Below are 16710 nucleotides of genomic sequence, written 5' to 3'. Positions count from 1 at the left end.
TATATTATTATTGATAGGTCAGATGATGTTGAGATTGAGAGAAATGATATGATAAAGAGAGATTCGGTATGTAAGAATGTGACTCGGTATTAGAGAGAATCGGTAAAATTACATTCCACGGCTTCTAGAACTCGGTTACAATGCAATGGCTATCTAATTAGGACTACTTAGGTTCCTTATATAGCCCTCTTCTAAGGAACCTTCATTTAAGCTTATTTCACATTAACACTATACAACTTCGGGGTCCTAACAATCTCCCCCTTAGTGTTAAATGTGAACTTTACAACATAATCCTATTTAAAACATCTAAAGGAACTTTGTTCCTCTGAAGTGAACTTTGGATTTGAAACCCTTGAGATTCTCATATCTTCGTATGTTCACTCTTGTTTTGAGACGACTTTTTAACCTTGTGAGAATGTATTTAACAATCTCAATATCTTTAGTTGAATAGTGGTTATTGATCAATCTCCATCTCATGTACTTGAAAGCATACATCAACGTTCCGTCTGAGTATCTTCTGAAATCTGAGACTCTGATGAAGATCTTTGTATAGTGAGAATTGACAAATGCAAACCCATATGGACAGTCGCTCACTTCAAGTAAGGACATGTATCTTAGCTCTTCAATCACTTGATTTGGTGGTTTGATTCTGAGCTTTTTGTGTCCAGATTCCAACCCCAACTGAAAATCATGAACTGACATCCATCTCATCGAATCAAGAATAAATCTGTAGAATGCCTTCATTGCAGTAGCATGATAAATTTTTGCAGATTCATTCAAGTTAATCAGATAGTTGTAAATGAAAATAATGTCATCCATCTTCAGTTTATCAAAATCCGCTTCTGAGAATTGGTAATCCTCATCATCCATTCTTGTAACTTGAAACAATGGCATCTTCACTCCATCCTTATTAATCATCAAAACCTTATTTATGCTTTTAATCTCTGAACTCCGCTGAATTTGAAGTTTCTCTTCATTCTTCAATTTGAATTTATCACAAACACTCAGATAAGTTTTGAGATATTCTGGTTTCTTATGATATTTCCATGCACCCAGAACACTCATTGATGCAGAAAGGACGAGATCAGAATCACCATAAATTCTATATGCTTGTTGTTCAATGAATGGTGAATGAAGAATATCTTTCTCTTCATCCTCACTCAGTTGGTAATTAGCATCACGTTCAAGAACAATCTCTGCAATTTGAAAAGGAACATTCAAATCGGGAGGAATCGTGGTATCTTCTTTGCCATTAGAGAAAATCTCCTTTTCGAAGTGTATTCCAAATTCGTCAGTTGGAGATGTCAAATTAACAAATTGATGATCATTGAATTCATTGGCGACACTCAATGACCCCTTCAAAATATTTTCAAAGTGGTTTCAAAGTTTTGATTGTCCTCTTGAGTTAACTTTTTCTCTAATTGATCAGCTGAATCCATAATCATTAACATCCCTGAGTCACCCTCTCTCTGACTTTCCGATTCATCTTGAAAACTTTCACACTGAATTTCTTCAATTTCATCACTGGAATCAGATATATAAACAACATCTTTATCCTTCTTTTGACTAGATGTACCAGCTTCATACGTTGATCTTTGAAAAACACTGGACCGATAACCACCTTGTCTATTCTCCCCCTCATGAAGATTGTCGGAATCGAAATCATCATGATCAGGCATGTGAATTGGTCCAGGTGACTTGCATGGAGATAAAGGATACACTATCCTTGCTTGCTCAAGATAAATCATCATAGTTTCGCGAACTTCATCAAGATCAGTTTGTTTAGCAAACTCAGCAAGATAGAGCTCCTCCACCTCATTGTCAGAGAGATACTGTAATCCATATCTATTTGAACTTCGAGAAGGTGACCCAGTTGGTGAAACAACAATGTAACCATGAACAAAAGCAGCATCAGCAGCAACTGTTGAAGGCGATGTTGGTGGAAGTGTTTGAGTTGCCGTGAGGGCAGTTAAGGATGATTGTGCGGTATTATTATTATATGTAGGGCTATACATACTACTAGTCAGATTCGTGATATCCCCTTCTGATGGAGGTTGGGTAACAACCGGAGTTGTCACCGGCGAAGTTTCTTTCGAAGCATCCACCTCCATGACTTTGGTCTCATGGGACTCTGACAGAGTAGTAGAACTACCCGTCTGTTTAGTTCTCGCAGAGATATTGCTATCCCCGACTCCTGAAATCATTGATATATCATGAGGTGGCACATCTCTTTTAGTTAAAGACTCTTCCTCCAGACCCTGAGATTCAGAATCCGGAAGAGAAGTGGTTTGAACCAATGGATCACTTTCATGAACCAAGGGAACAGTCTGCTAGAAGTTTGATAAATATCCCGAAGGATTGTCATGTTGACTCGTTTCCATTGGACGAGGCAGATCTTCCTCATCAAGATAAGCAGGACCTCGAGACCATGTTGTACGTTGAGGCACAGGAGGATTTCCAGCCGATACGCAGGGTGCCTTTTCAAGATTTTTCGGCTCCCCTTCGGCCGTTCTGGACTTCAATGATTGAGTGTCCTCAATCGATTGAGTCAACGCAGACTTTACTGCAGAGGAAGACTTTACTTCCTTAGATGCCGAAGCATCTTGCTTTGTAGGATTTATTCTTAAGTCCTGTTTAGATTGGATGGGCTTAGTGGTCTTTTTACCATCCGTGCATTTAGATCTCTTTCCTACCGAAGCTTGCGCTTCATTTAGTGTAGGGCTTACTGTTATTCTTGGATGTGATACGGAGATGGGTGAAGGTGACCTAATTGGCTCTAGGTCTTGGTCCGTATCACCAATGGTTGGAGTAACTGTTTGGCGGACGATGGGTGTCGAAGTCCTAGATCTAGTTACTCGTTGGGTTGGCGAAGTCTGAATCATCTCATCAGGCATGTATCAAGTTCTCTTAGGAGAATGTTCAGGAGATGATTCAGATGCTATTGCTGAAGTGTCACTGCTTACTTCGGGTGTTGTGGAAAGGGTTGGTTCAATCCTAGTTGAACTAGGTTCCCTAATCCTCACGGGTTGAGCTTGGTGTGCTACCCTAGATCGTTTGAGGTTCACCCTAAGTGGAGGATTAGCTGGCCCGGGTGGTTGAACTACAGGTTCCTCTACAACCTCTGGGGCTGGAACCACGGCAGGTTCAACTTGTTCTTGTTGTACCGGGTTCGGAAGAGGTATTCCTACAACCTGAAAATAAGAACGCATACGAGCGTCTTGGGGTTCAGCTAGCCTCACTAGCCAATTTGGAATTGGTACAGTGAATTGATTATCAGACACCATAGGGGTGTTCATCTTCAACTCTCCAAACCTTTTCATCTGTAATCCATGTGTACCTGGTACAAATATATTTGCATTTCTGCAAGCATTTATAGCATCATGGATATAGATACAGAAAAACCTTTCGCAAGGGATGTATGAACCCCTTGGATTTTCAACCTGTGCCTGAACCAAATCCCATATAAGTTCTGCATAATCAGGATTCTCTATTCTTGTGAATGAGTAGAAAAGTTTGAGCATCGGCACAGTTAAGCTATCAGATCCACTTCTTGTCATCAACAAGCATCTGTTGATGATTGAGAATATCACATACCACCTGGAGTGCAGATACTTCTTTTGAAACTTAGCAGGTGGAACATTAGTTGCTCCAACATATCCAAGAGAAAAGATTAAAGACATCATCTGCTGTGTGGCAGGAAAAGCAGGAGCATTCTGTACAAGAGGAAGTCTGAATATCCTCCTGAAGTCTGCTTTTATGATACTCCTGAATCCTTGTACTCCCCTCAGCCTAAATTCAAATCTGGCTGGTTCACCCTGTGGATTAGTAGCATTTGGTTGTGTGGCCTCCATAAATCTGATTGATCTATTAAGAATATCCAAGTCTGTTTCTGGCACACTAACTGTGGAGCTCCGAGCAGGCCATAAAGTATGCCTCTCTAGAATTGCAGTCCAATAATTGCAGGGAATATTGGTTTCAGAATTGATAAAGTGATTATTCACCATTTAGCTGTATACATAAGAAATAGAAGACTACAAAATGTTATCATAAAGCACATTTCTCTATATCTTATTTCCTTTGAAATCCGTTTTATATTTTTAAAATTTTATAATTTTTGTGACTTTTCTAAGATATAAAAATCATTTATTCCAAATATGAACAAATAATTGACAACCATGACATTCATATGATATTCATCTTAGTACAAAATCATCATGCAAAGTCAATTATATAACACAAGGAATCAGAACAACACTTAGTCAATTTTCAGCACAATTCAAGCAGATTCGGTATTTATGAAAACTTTAGATTCTGTAACCAAATAAGCTTTAGTTTTCATATCAGAAAGATATAGAATAAACATGTTAAGTGTTTGAAGATAAAAATCAGAAAATTTCAAGGTACCAAATTTCAGACTCGGTATCAAGAAAGAAAACCAGATTCTGTATCTTCAACAATTAACAGAAAGTCACTCAAACATGCATATTCTATCACATATCATGTAATTTCACAACCATGACCAATTAACCTTTCAATTACAAGCATATTAACATGTTAATTGTATGAACAAACTCGGTATCAGGATAAGAACACATTCGGTAGATACAGAATTCATCAAATAAGCAATTAAACATGTAATCAGGCTCGGTCAAATGATAGATCAGTCAATTTAACTCAGATTAGACAAGATTTCATGTTGATTTTCTAAATCAATTGAGTTTAATCAAAGATTAATTGAAATCGACTCAGACTCGGTATAATCAACAAGATTTCAAAAATTAAAGGTCATAATCCAGTTATTTTTGATCTTTTCTGGTTGATAAAAACTTAATTATCTCAGATCTACAATTATATATCTTAAACATTGATTAAAATGAACAATTACCAAGAATTTGAAGAAACAGAATGACGGACTCGGTAGAATTAGGCAGATTCGGTATAATCAACAGACTCGGTAGGTAATTAATAACAGTAAGAGAGTAATGTTTGACTTTGACTCTCCTTTTATAGATACCGAAGGTAAAATACCGAATGGGCTTTACAGAATGGGCCTAATATACCGAATACAGTCCAATTTTTCAAAACTTTAACAATTTAACTCCAAATCTTGACAAATTGATTTTTTTCTCTTGAAATCCATTTCAATCTTTTCAAGAAAAACAATTCTGAGACAATTTTTGAAAACTTTGAACTTACCAAATCTGTACTGTTGGTTGTCAGACTCGGTAAAATGCTAAAAATAGCATTTATTTAGTAAAATTTAAATATATTTTTTTTTTGGATTTTATCTTTTCCAATTTTTATTAATTTTTCAAAATAAGATTTGTACTTAAAAGAACTTTGAATTTTATACAAAGTACAAATCTTCAGTGATACCTATTGTTGACACGGGTTGCATACTGAGATGTATACAAGCCATAGTGAATTATTTCAGATAAAAACAAAGAAATTTTGAATTCACTTTTGAAAAACAATATTTTTTGAATAATTTTCTCATTTTCTCCCTTTTTCTCCCCCTCAAAATGTGATATACAAGAAAGTAAATCAACATTTTGAATATGTTCCCAAGAAAATGAATTAACTCCCCCTTGAAATAGGATATCAATGAGTTATCTCCCCCTTGCGTAACCATTGAACAAATATATCTAGGAAGTTATCATTAATCTAAAGGCAATCCCTTAAAGAAAAATTATCTAAAGCACTGAAACTTAGTTGCTCCCCCTAGAAAGTATCTACTCCCCCTAAACACAAGATCCCAAAAATAAGTCCCAACAGATCTAAGGAATATCAAGCACTATACTCTACCATGCCAATCTCTTTGATCAAGAATTTTAGCCTAAGTTCATCTAAAGGTTTAGTGAACATGTCAGCTAATTGCACTTTAGTAGGCACAAAGTATAACTCTACATCCCCTTTCTCTACATGGTCCTTAATGAAATGATAACGAATATCTATGTGTTTAGTTTTAGAATGCTGAACCGGGTTGCTTGTTATTGCAATAGCACTTTGTGAATCACAATAGATCGGGGTCTTAGAAATCTTAAAGCCATAGTTCAAGAGTTGAGTTTGCATCCACAAAACTTGTGAACAACAGTGAGCTGCAGCAATGTACTCAGACTCAGCTGTTGATAAAGACACACAGTTCTGCTTTTTGGATGACCAACCAACTAGCCTATTCCCCAACATCTGAATTGATCCAGATGTGCTCTTTCTATCAACACGGAAACCACCATGATCCGCATCAGTATAAGCAGTGAGATTGAAATCGGATCCATGAGGATACCAGATCCCAAGGTTAGGTGTACCTTTAAGGTATTGAAAAATCCTAACAACCGCTTTGGAGTGAGATTTCTTAGGGTTGGACTGAAAGCGGGCACAGACAATTACGGCAAGTGTAATATCTGGTCGACTTGCAGTCAGATACATTAAAGAACTAACCATTCTTCGATAAAGTGTAATATCAAAGGGTTCCCCATTAGTATCAGCATCCAGTAAAGTCCTCATTGGGGTTGTCATTGGTTTTAAAGCAGTCTTTTTAAAACGTTTTAGCATATCATTGATATACTTTGTTTGACTGATAAAAATCCCATTTGGTAATTGTTTACTTGTAACCTCAAGAAGAAAGTTAACTGGTCAAGCATGCTCATTTCGAATTTGCTGGCCATAAGGTCACCAAATTCTTTGCATAAGGCCGGGGACGTGGAACCAAAAATAATATCATCAACGTAAATTTGAACCAAGAGAATGTGATCGTGGTTTTTACGGATGAATAGCGTTGTATCAATCATTCCACGAGAGAAGTCATTATCCGGTAAATACTTTGTTAAGGTCTCGTACCATGCACGCGGTGCTTGCTTCAGACCATATAAAGCTTTCTCCAAGTAGTAAATGTGGTTTGGATGAATGGGATTGACAAAGCCTTCTGGTTGATCAACATAGACTTCCTCTTGAAGATAACCATTCAGAAAAGCAGTTTTGACATCCATTTGAAACACCGTAAACTTCATATGAGAAGCAAATGCAAGGAAAAGACTAGTTTTCAATCTTACTAAGAAAGGCTGTGAATAGACACATATTCTAAGTAGCCCTTCGAGTTGAAACTTGAGCAGATGCGTCACCAATAATAAGATCTATTGGATGACTTTTAGTCCATCGGGTGTGGGGAATAGGTTAAACATCAATTGTATCCATCGGAACATCAACCGTTGTTGACATTGGGCCTTGACCTGTTTGATCTGAGGTAACATTATCTAATGGATTCAATAGAGTATCTGGAGAAACAGCTGGAGTTGTATCAAATGATGAATCTTTATCTTTTTCAAGATTATCAGTAACAGGAGGTTGGAGGGAGGATGAAGAAGCAACAGGTGAATCAGTTGGTGTTGAATCTTCATCAAAAAGACTTTGAAGAGTCTCCACAGTAGTTGACTATGATGGTGTAACCGGTACGGCTTGAACATTTGAATCCCGTTGAGGAGTATAAAGACTATCAAATAAGATATCCAGTTCCTCTGATGTAACAATAGGAACACCCTTCTTCGAGAAAATTGAGTTTTGCGCGGAAGAATTTGTAGCCAGGTTAGGATCGGGTTTGAACTGAGTTGTTCAAAAGCCATTCCCGAAAATTCATCGAACTTGACGTTAATGCTCTCTTTAATCATCTTTGTCCGCTTATGATAAACACGATAAGCAACTTTGTTCGAGGAATAACCAAGAAATATGGCCTGATCGCCATGAGGATCAAACTTTCCGAGGCTGTCAAAATTGTTAAGCACATAGCATATACAACCAAAAACACGGAAATATTTGACATTCGGGCGTCTACCATATAATAACTCATATGGAGTTTTATCAAAACGTTTGTTTACAATACAACGATTTTGGGTATAGCATGCAGTTGAAATGGCCTCCCCCCATATTTTTGGAGGTAATTTGGAGTAGGCAAGCATCGTTCGTGCTGCTTCGCACAACGTACGATTACGTCGTTCGACTACTCCATTTTGTTGGGGGTTTCGAGCAGCAGAGAACTGATGTTCAATGCCTTGGTCTTTCAAATAACTATCAAGCGGGTCATTCTTAAATTCCGTCCCATTATCAGTTCTGATGCTCTTAACATGTTTGTTAAAAGAGCGTTGAATCTTTTTAATGAACTCAATGATAATGGCGGGAGTTTCTGACTTAGTTCGCAAAAGAAAAATCCATGTAAACAGGGTATAGTCATCAACAATGACAAGCACATGTTTCTTGCCACCGAGGCTAGAAATACGCATGGGTCTACATAAGTCCATATGCAATAATTGCAAAGACGATGAAGTACTGGGGTTTTGCTTAAGCAGATGATTGGTCCGTTTCAGCTTACCCATCGCACATGATGGACACACATGATGCTTATCATATTGAAAGGTTGGAATACCATCAACTTAATCTTTAGAGACTAGTCGATTGATACCCTTGTAATTCAGGTGTGACAACCGATGATGCCATAACCATGAATTTTCTTTGGTAGAATGAGTGGCCAAACACATGGTTGCATGTGATGGTGCATCATTGAGGTCAATAGTATATAGTGAAGCACAACGTTTACCAACAAGAAGATCATTCCCTTCGGTGGATTGCACCGAGCATTGTCGACGTTCAAACAAAACTTTGAGATCTCCATCGCAGAATTGGCTCACACTAAATAAACTGCACCCTAAACCCTCAACATATGAAACCCGTTTGATTGTTATGCCATTTTGTACAAAATCTCCGTAACCCGTTATTGCTGCAATCTCATCATTTCCGAATGTAACCGTTCCTAGGAATTTGTCAATGAAGTTGACAAGCAAGGATTTATCGCCCGTCATGTGTCGAGAACAACCGGAATCGATATACCAAACATAGATGTTGAAACCCTGTAAATGTGAATTTCCTAGAGTTTAGGTACCCAAAGTTTCTTGGGTCCTTTTCGGTTAGTACCAGCAATAAACTTTGGATTAACAACAAACTTTGGATTAATGATGAAATAATCACGTAAAGCATCATGCAGTTTAGACAATAAAGCATCATTTAAAACCACATTTCATGAAGCATCATACGCAATATCCATCTTTACATCGTTATCAGAAGTCTTAACACACAATTTATTCCAAGTAGATGTTTTGTTTACAGACGAAAATTGAAAAACATGAGATGATTTCCTAGGCCGACTAGCAGATTGCTTTGGTTTAGTTGCTACTTTCTTAGTCATGGACTTAGGAACCCATACGGATTTGTAATTCAAGTTTGGATTATGACCTGTGACACAAAAAACACCTTTGTTAGTTAGACGTCCAAACTTTTCAGTTGACACATGAGATGACTGATTTTGCAGAATTTCCAATTTGATTGTACGTTCTTTTGCATCATACTCACTTAAATTAGGTTTAGAACTTGTGTGTGTTGTGGACTTAACTGATTTCTTTAAAAGACTCGCTTTTGAAGTTTTTGTCATAGGAATCATAGGAATCTTTTCAGTTAACACAGAACCATTTGGAGAATGAACTTTTTTAACAATATACTGAGTTGTAGAAACAACTTTCGAACCCTGATTGCCAAATTGAGAATGTAGAGGATTTTTAAGAATAGTAATGGGTTTTACATCCTTAGATGTTGTTGTTCCCTTCTCCTTCTTAGTAATCCCACCAGTACATTCAAGCACATTGGTTGCAACATTAGACGTTTGCTTAAGTGTGTTAGCCTGTTTCATTTGAATTATCTTTTGTTTTAAGCTTTTAATCTCAAGACATAATTCTTCAGCAGAAACTATCACTTCACCCTCCTTAAAAGCATAAGTACATTCTTTCTTAGGCAGTGAAGGTAATTTATCACACAAAGCAAGCATTTGTTCTTATGATTGGCACTTAAGTTGCAAGTCAATATTCTCCTGTTCAAGATGAGCTACTATACGATTCAAATCACGTACAGCAGGCAAATACAAGTAATAATCATGCAAAGGATCAAGTTGACTTTCAAAATCTATCAAAGGTTCAATGTTCGGTTCATTCTGAGGTTCTACTTTTTCATCTAAAGAATTTTGACCTAGAGAATCTGTCTCAAAGAAGACAGTTAGTTCATGTGCTAGGTCTTCACACAAAACATCATCTGGACAAGCAGGTAAAGTTGGTAGAATTGGTTTCACATCAAAAATTTGTTCATCAAACACCTCATCTATAGCAGTAATGCTAGAACTAGGTTTGTTAAACACTTCATTCTCAAGCATTAAAATGTATTTCTCTAGCATGAGTGTTGGGATATAAACCAGTCTACGCTTAGGCACATAATCTTCACGTTGCATGTTCTTTTCAGTTTCAACAAGATTTTTCAAGAAATCAGGATTCGATTTACCTATCTTAGCATTGATTTTTTCATACATTAAGCTAATTTGACGGTATTTCCTAGATTTACGATTCACAATAATATCATCAAAATCAGCATCAGAAGCATGTACAAAATGCGATGGTAAACCGGCTTGAAAATAATCAGAATGATATAATCCTAGAATCTTTTTGGAAGCATCTTCCAAAATTTTCGGATCTTCATAACCCAACCCCCACTTTTCACCATGAATCGTTTTTGGTCTATTCATGAAAATTGTTTGTTTTGAAAGTTCCATATCCATGATAGCTTTGGATTGCTCTATTCGATAGAGTTTTTCCTCATATCGAGCAAGTTGTGCTTTTATTTGAAAAGAATATTTTGACAATAAAGAAATTTCAGTGTTCTTTTCAATTATGGTGTTTTCCAATTGAACGATTTTCTTGTTTAGTTTTGAAAGTGTGGGTTCATGTTGGTTTTTCAAATCGGAAAGATCTTTTTCTAAAAATTGAACTTTTTCTGCAAGTCGTTCCGATTTTAAACGATAATCAGTTCTTTCAACTTTAATTGGATGAATTGTCTTTTTCAGATCTTCCAATTCAGTTTCCGTAGAGTTGAGTTGGAGATTCAATCGTTGTACATCCGTTTGCAATTTGGATGAGGAAGGTCTGGTCTCATTCATTTTGATTTTATCTTTTAAAACTTGTTTTCAGATTTTAAGCCTTTGACTTCTTTTGACATTGAGACCAGATTCTTCATCAAGTCATTTTGCATTTTTATAAAATCAGGTGAGAATTCAGTTGATTGTACCTCATCATCATCGGATGTTGAGTGAGAATTCTCCATTGCTTCCTTAGCTTTGATGAGCTTTGTCACCTTGCAAACATTTGCATGTTCCACCTCTGAATCTGAATCGTCAGTCCAGTTAAACCAAGTATCATCAACCGGTTTTAGCTCTCCACCAGTTTCCACAATCTTAGCCATCAACATTTTCTTCTTGTAGTAAGCTGCGTCCTTCTTCTTAGGCATCTTGCACTCACGAGAATAATGACCAGCTTTGCCACAATTGAAACAAATTGAATCTTCCTTCTTGGAATCATCAGCACGTTGTTGTTTAGATTGATCATCTTTCTTGTAGTACGAGGAAGATAACGAGTTTTTGCGTTGATTGCTTGATTTGCCTTTAAACTTGTGTTTGTTCAAGGCTTTTGTGAACATGGCTGCCATCTTGACTAATTCAAGGTGAGAATCATCAACATCAGAAAGATTCAAATCTTCTGAATCAGTTGATTCTTCTACAAGCACTTTCTTGGACAAGCTTTTGGAAAACGTTAAGGATTTGCTCTTCTTTTTGGCAATTAGGGCAAGTGGATCGCCCGGAGACGACTCTTTCCTTCCTTCTTGAAGTTTAGACACTTCAGGTTGGTAATGCATAAGAACTCCAACAAGCTCATGAATAGTCAACTTGTTAATCTCTTTAGTAGATCGAACAATGGTTCCATAAGGAAGCCAATCAGCATTGAGCTTTTTGAGAAACTTCATATTGACTTCAGTATTTACTTTTATGATCTTGCACCTTTTCAACTCCTTGAGAACACCATTGAAATGACGATAGGTATCCTTGAGTGGTTCATCAGTTTCCTACTTGAAATCTTCATAGAATCCCAGAGCCTTATTCAATTTAGTAACGTCTGACATGTCATAACCTTCTTGCTGTCATTTGATCTCATCCCATATATCTTTTGCTGTTGTGTTGCTATCAACATTTTCAAACAATTCATACGGGATAGCTTGCATAACAATATTCTTTGCCTCTATGTCACCCTGAGCTCTCTCACGCTTATCACCAGAAAGTTCATAGACTGGAATTGGCATACCAGTATCCGGATGGTAATCAACAACTGGACCATCTCTCAGAGAAGCCCAAATGTACTTTGCTTTCTCACCCTTATAGTCTATGTACTGAGTGATACGGTGAAGCCACTGAGTATACTTGCCATCAAACAACACTAGAGGACGGGAATCTGATCCAATGATTAAAGTATCTTGAGTAGACATCTTGAAAATGACGTAGATTCGGTAAAGATTCTATATTACACAAATCTAAGATGAAAAATCACAACAATCTGATCAGAATGTCAGATTCTGTATCAGATTCGGTACTGTAGCAGATTCGGTAAAGATTCTGTATATCAGATTCTGTATAAGAAACTGATCAGAAATACAGGTGACACACCCAGATTCAGTATAGATTCGGTAATCCTGTAACCACTTAAAATAATGGATTAAGTGATACAGAAACTTAGATTCTGTATCTGACCCGGTAGTCAGATTCTGTATGAATTTGAAGTTCAAAATCAATTCAATCCTTTTGAATGAGATTCTGTAACCTTACTGCACAAGGAAACAAGTTAGTATCACATAAAATATCAAAGATACCGAAAGTATAGGATACCGAATGTCAACTGTAGCAGTTTTGACAATACCGAGTCTAAGTTTAAAACTTAGAAATATGACAGAATCCTTTCTCAAACCACACCAATTAGCTGCGTATAATCAAACCGAATGTGATAGAATCACGATCACACCACAATCTGCAACACTTAAGATGAATTTAAGTAATGAAGCAGACTCGGTATGACAGTTACGATACCGAGTGTTGATCAAATCTTCAAAACTTGATGAATTGAAGAAATTGAACCGTCAGAAATATGATTTAACACCTCACAAACACAACTGAATCCTTAAATCTTCACAAAAATCCAGAATCAAGCTTGAATTAAGAAATACTGAGAGTTTTAGCCACAAACTCTAAAAATCAACTTGATTCTCCATAATTGAAGTTAAAAAGCTGTAATGATGATCGAAACTCTTTCTAAAAGACCTAATGCACCTTCGCTGAACTTATCACAAGAATCTGAACGTCAGATTATCAAATTCGATAATACCAAATGTGATTCAAAATACTGAGAGTATTCAGATTCTGTAATCTACAATCTCTGGATCGATATAGTGATGTAGAATCACTTCCTGGAAGATCTGATACCAAATGATAGGTCAGATCATGTTGAGATTGAGAGAAATGATAAGATAAAGAGAGATTCGGTATGTAAGAATGTGACTCGGTATTAGAGAGAATCGGTAAAATTACATTCCACAGCTTCTAGAACTCGGTTACAATGCAATGGCTATCTACTTAGGACTACTTAGGTTCCTTATATAGCCCTCTTCTAAGGAACCTTCATTTAAGCTTATTTCACATTAACACTATACAACTTCGGGGTCCTAACAATTATCATTATTATTATCACTAGTATTATCATTAAATATTATTAGTACTATTATTATCATTTTTAACATAAGTGTAATTATCATTATTAGTATTGTTATTATTAAAATTTCTATCGTTATATTATCATTTTTGCTATCATTAAAACTATATCATTATTATTATTAACATTTTTACTAGTATCATTATGAAAATTATTATTATTATTATTATTATTATTATTATTATTATTATTATTATTATTATTATTATTATTATTATTATTATTATTATTATTATTATTATTATTATTATTACAAAATAATACAACTCTTTACTTATTATCATTATTAATATCATTTTATCAAATAAATACTTATATATAGAATATATAAAAGTATATATATAGAAATATATAACAATCGAAATAATATATATAAACTTGTTCGATTACGAGTATATGTGTTAATATATATACTTGATATAGGTTCGTGAATCCGAGGACAACTCTGCACTTGTTCAGTGCCATCATACACATATTTACTACAAACTATCGTATCGTATCGTGAGTTTTCATAGCTCCCTTTTTATATATATTTTTGGGCTGAGAATACATGCACAACTTTTATAACTGTTTTACACGTCAGACACAAGTACTCAAACTTTTATGCTATATACGTGCTTTGTCATGCTAAATCCCTGTCGTAATATCGTTAATTGCTGAGGTATAAGATGCAAACTTAATTATTGTGAATAGATCTATTGAGAGTAACGTCTCTAATAATTTGACCTCTGGTCCTTGGTTACATAATAATGATTCAACGACATGAATAACAAGTGTCACTGGGTAACTTTGTTTAGTCACGATATTACAAACATCAAACTCTTTTGATTGATATATTTGGTATTAATCAACTTTAAACTAAAGTCTTGTGGTCTAATGCTATATTGAACTATTGATTTATGATAAACCTATGAACTCACTCAACCTAGTGTTGACTTTTTAAGCATGTTTATTCTCAGGTACTTATATATTATGCTCCCGCTGTGTATTTGCTAGTTGAAAGCAACATTACAATGAGTCATTCATGGATAATTTGAAAGACTTGCATTTGCTAATTTGATGATGATTGCTTGTTGTGCTTGGAGTCTTCATTACATATCATATCAATTAAAGACATTTAATGCTCTAAATACAATGTAATCTATTTATCTTCCGCTGCAAAACTCAATAAAACGTCTCATATAGAGTCGTTATCGTTTATACAACAGTGATTTGATATAATTAGTCACAAATACCCCAGGCCCTATTTGGGGGTTGTTACAGTTGGTATCAGAGAAGTTGTTGTAGAGAACCAGGATTGCATTTTAAGTGTGCCTCATACAATTAGGTACCTTAGCAATGTAGGACTACAACTTTCCTTGACCATAGTGCCTTTAATTGTTGCATTTAATTGTTAAATGCTACACTATACCTTAGAAACTATACTTATTAAATTCTTTAATCTTTCTTAGAATGCCGAGCTAATCTAAGAACTCTGCTCACTATCCTAAGTACTATCTAATTCCGCCACCGCATTTAAATGCGACACCGTTCTCGACATTCCTTTGTCATCTATTATGGTTTTGTGTATTACATATGTATTACATAAAATGATATCCATGATTCTTGAAATCTCTACTATTCATATTCATTACTTCAAAATCTTTGCTTTCTCGTTATTTTTTATCATTGAATTTTCTTGACGAGTGGCGTCTACGAAACTCTAGAATGGAAGGGTTTGGATTACCGATTTAAAGGATCCTATAGCTCAAGCCCCTAGACCTGAATAGGCCATTGCAAATTGAAAGTCTTTAATCGAAAGTTTATCTGATTACATACTTATCATTTTTAAATCTCGAGATGTCATACTGCCATTATTGCATAAATGGAGTATAAACACATCATATCTTATCATATCTCATCATATCGATCCCAATAGACTTTGTCTAACACTTTTCCTAATTTTCCTCCGTAAATTATGGAAATCTTTTTGCTATATATATGTATTCAAGGAGACAAATATATCATTCAGTATTCAACAATCATCTCATATCGAAACCCTTATTCAGATCACATAATATGGATTTCTCACTTGATTCCTCGAGCTCCACAGGCAGCGTAACCGAAACAAACGAACCAATTAGCCATCATCTATTCTGGATGGATTGGGGATGGGTTCGTAGTCGACTTAATCAATGGAGAAGTGAAGAAGGTGATCCTTTTCACCCACCACATTGCCCTATTGGCGAAGAACCTGAAGCACTTACCGGCGAACCAATTTGGAACACCATTTTCACCCTCATTTCCAGGATATCTCGTCACGAATATATAATATCTAGAATTCTAGATCTTATTCATCCCCTTGTCCGAACCGCCAATCATCCCGGAATAATAGAAGAAGTCAACGAGCTTCACGCTCGAGTAGTGGCTCTGGAGAATATGGTGCAAAATCTGAGAGCATCATCAGCATAACCAGCACCACCAGTACCATCAGTACCACCAACATCATCAACACCACAAGCACTTTAAGCACCATCAGCATCACCACCAACAGCACCAGTACCAACAACAAACATCCGCATCCAACATCACACTCGGTACCTCAAACATCAACATCATACGCCCCATAGATACCAAGGAATATTAGTAATAATGAGTTAAGATGTATTGAATCCTTCTTCCTGAAAAATTATATATGTATACTTTATATATATATATATATATATATATATATATATATATATATATATATATATATATATATATATATATATATATATATATATATATATATGGTTTGGATCAATAATAAATGTTTTCGTACTAAGCTATTATGTGTGAATCTTAACTAGTATGTACTACTTGGTTAATTTATATCACAATATACTATGATGTACATCCTTTGTTAATGACTTAACACTCGTTAATCACTGCTTCAGCATCATGAACTCCATTTCATAATAAATCAAGTGTGTTATTCGAATACGTTTGATTTTACACTTATACTCGAAACTTTTTAGAAGAACATTATTCGTGCCTTGTGAAGTTCACAAGAATTCCATGA

The sequence above is a fragment of the Rutidosis leptorrhynchoides genome, chromosome 1 (assembly GCF_046630445.1).
Source record: "Rutidosis leptorrhynchoides isolate AG116_Rl617_1_P2 chromosome 1, CSIRO_AGI_Rlap_v1, whole genome shotgun sequence".
Classification (NCBI taxonomy): Eukaryota; Viridiplantae; Streptophyta; class Magnoliopsida; order Asterales; family Asteraceae; genus Rutidosis; species Rutidosis leptorrhynchoides.
Note: the sequence above shows the minus strand (reverse complement) of the source record.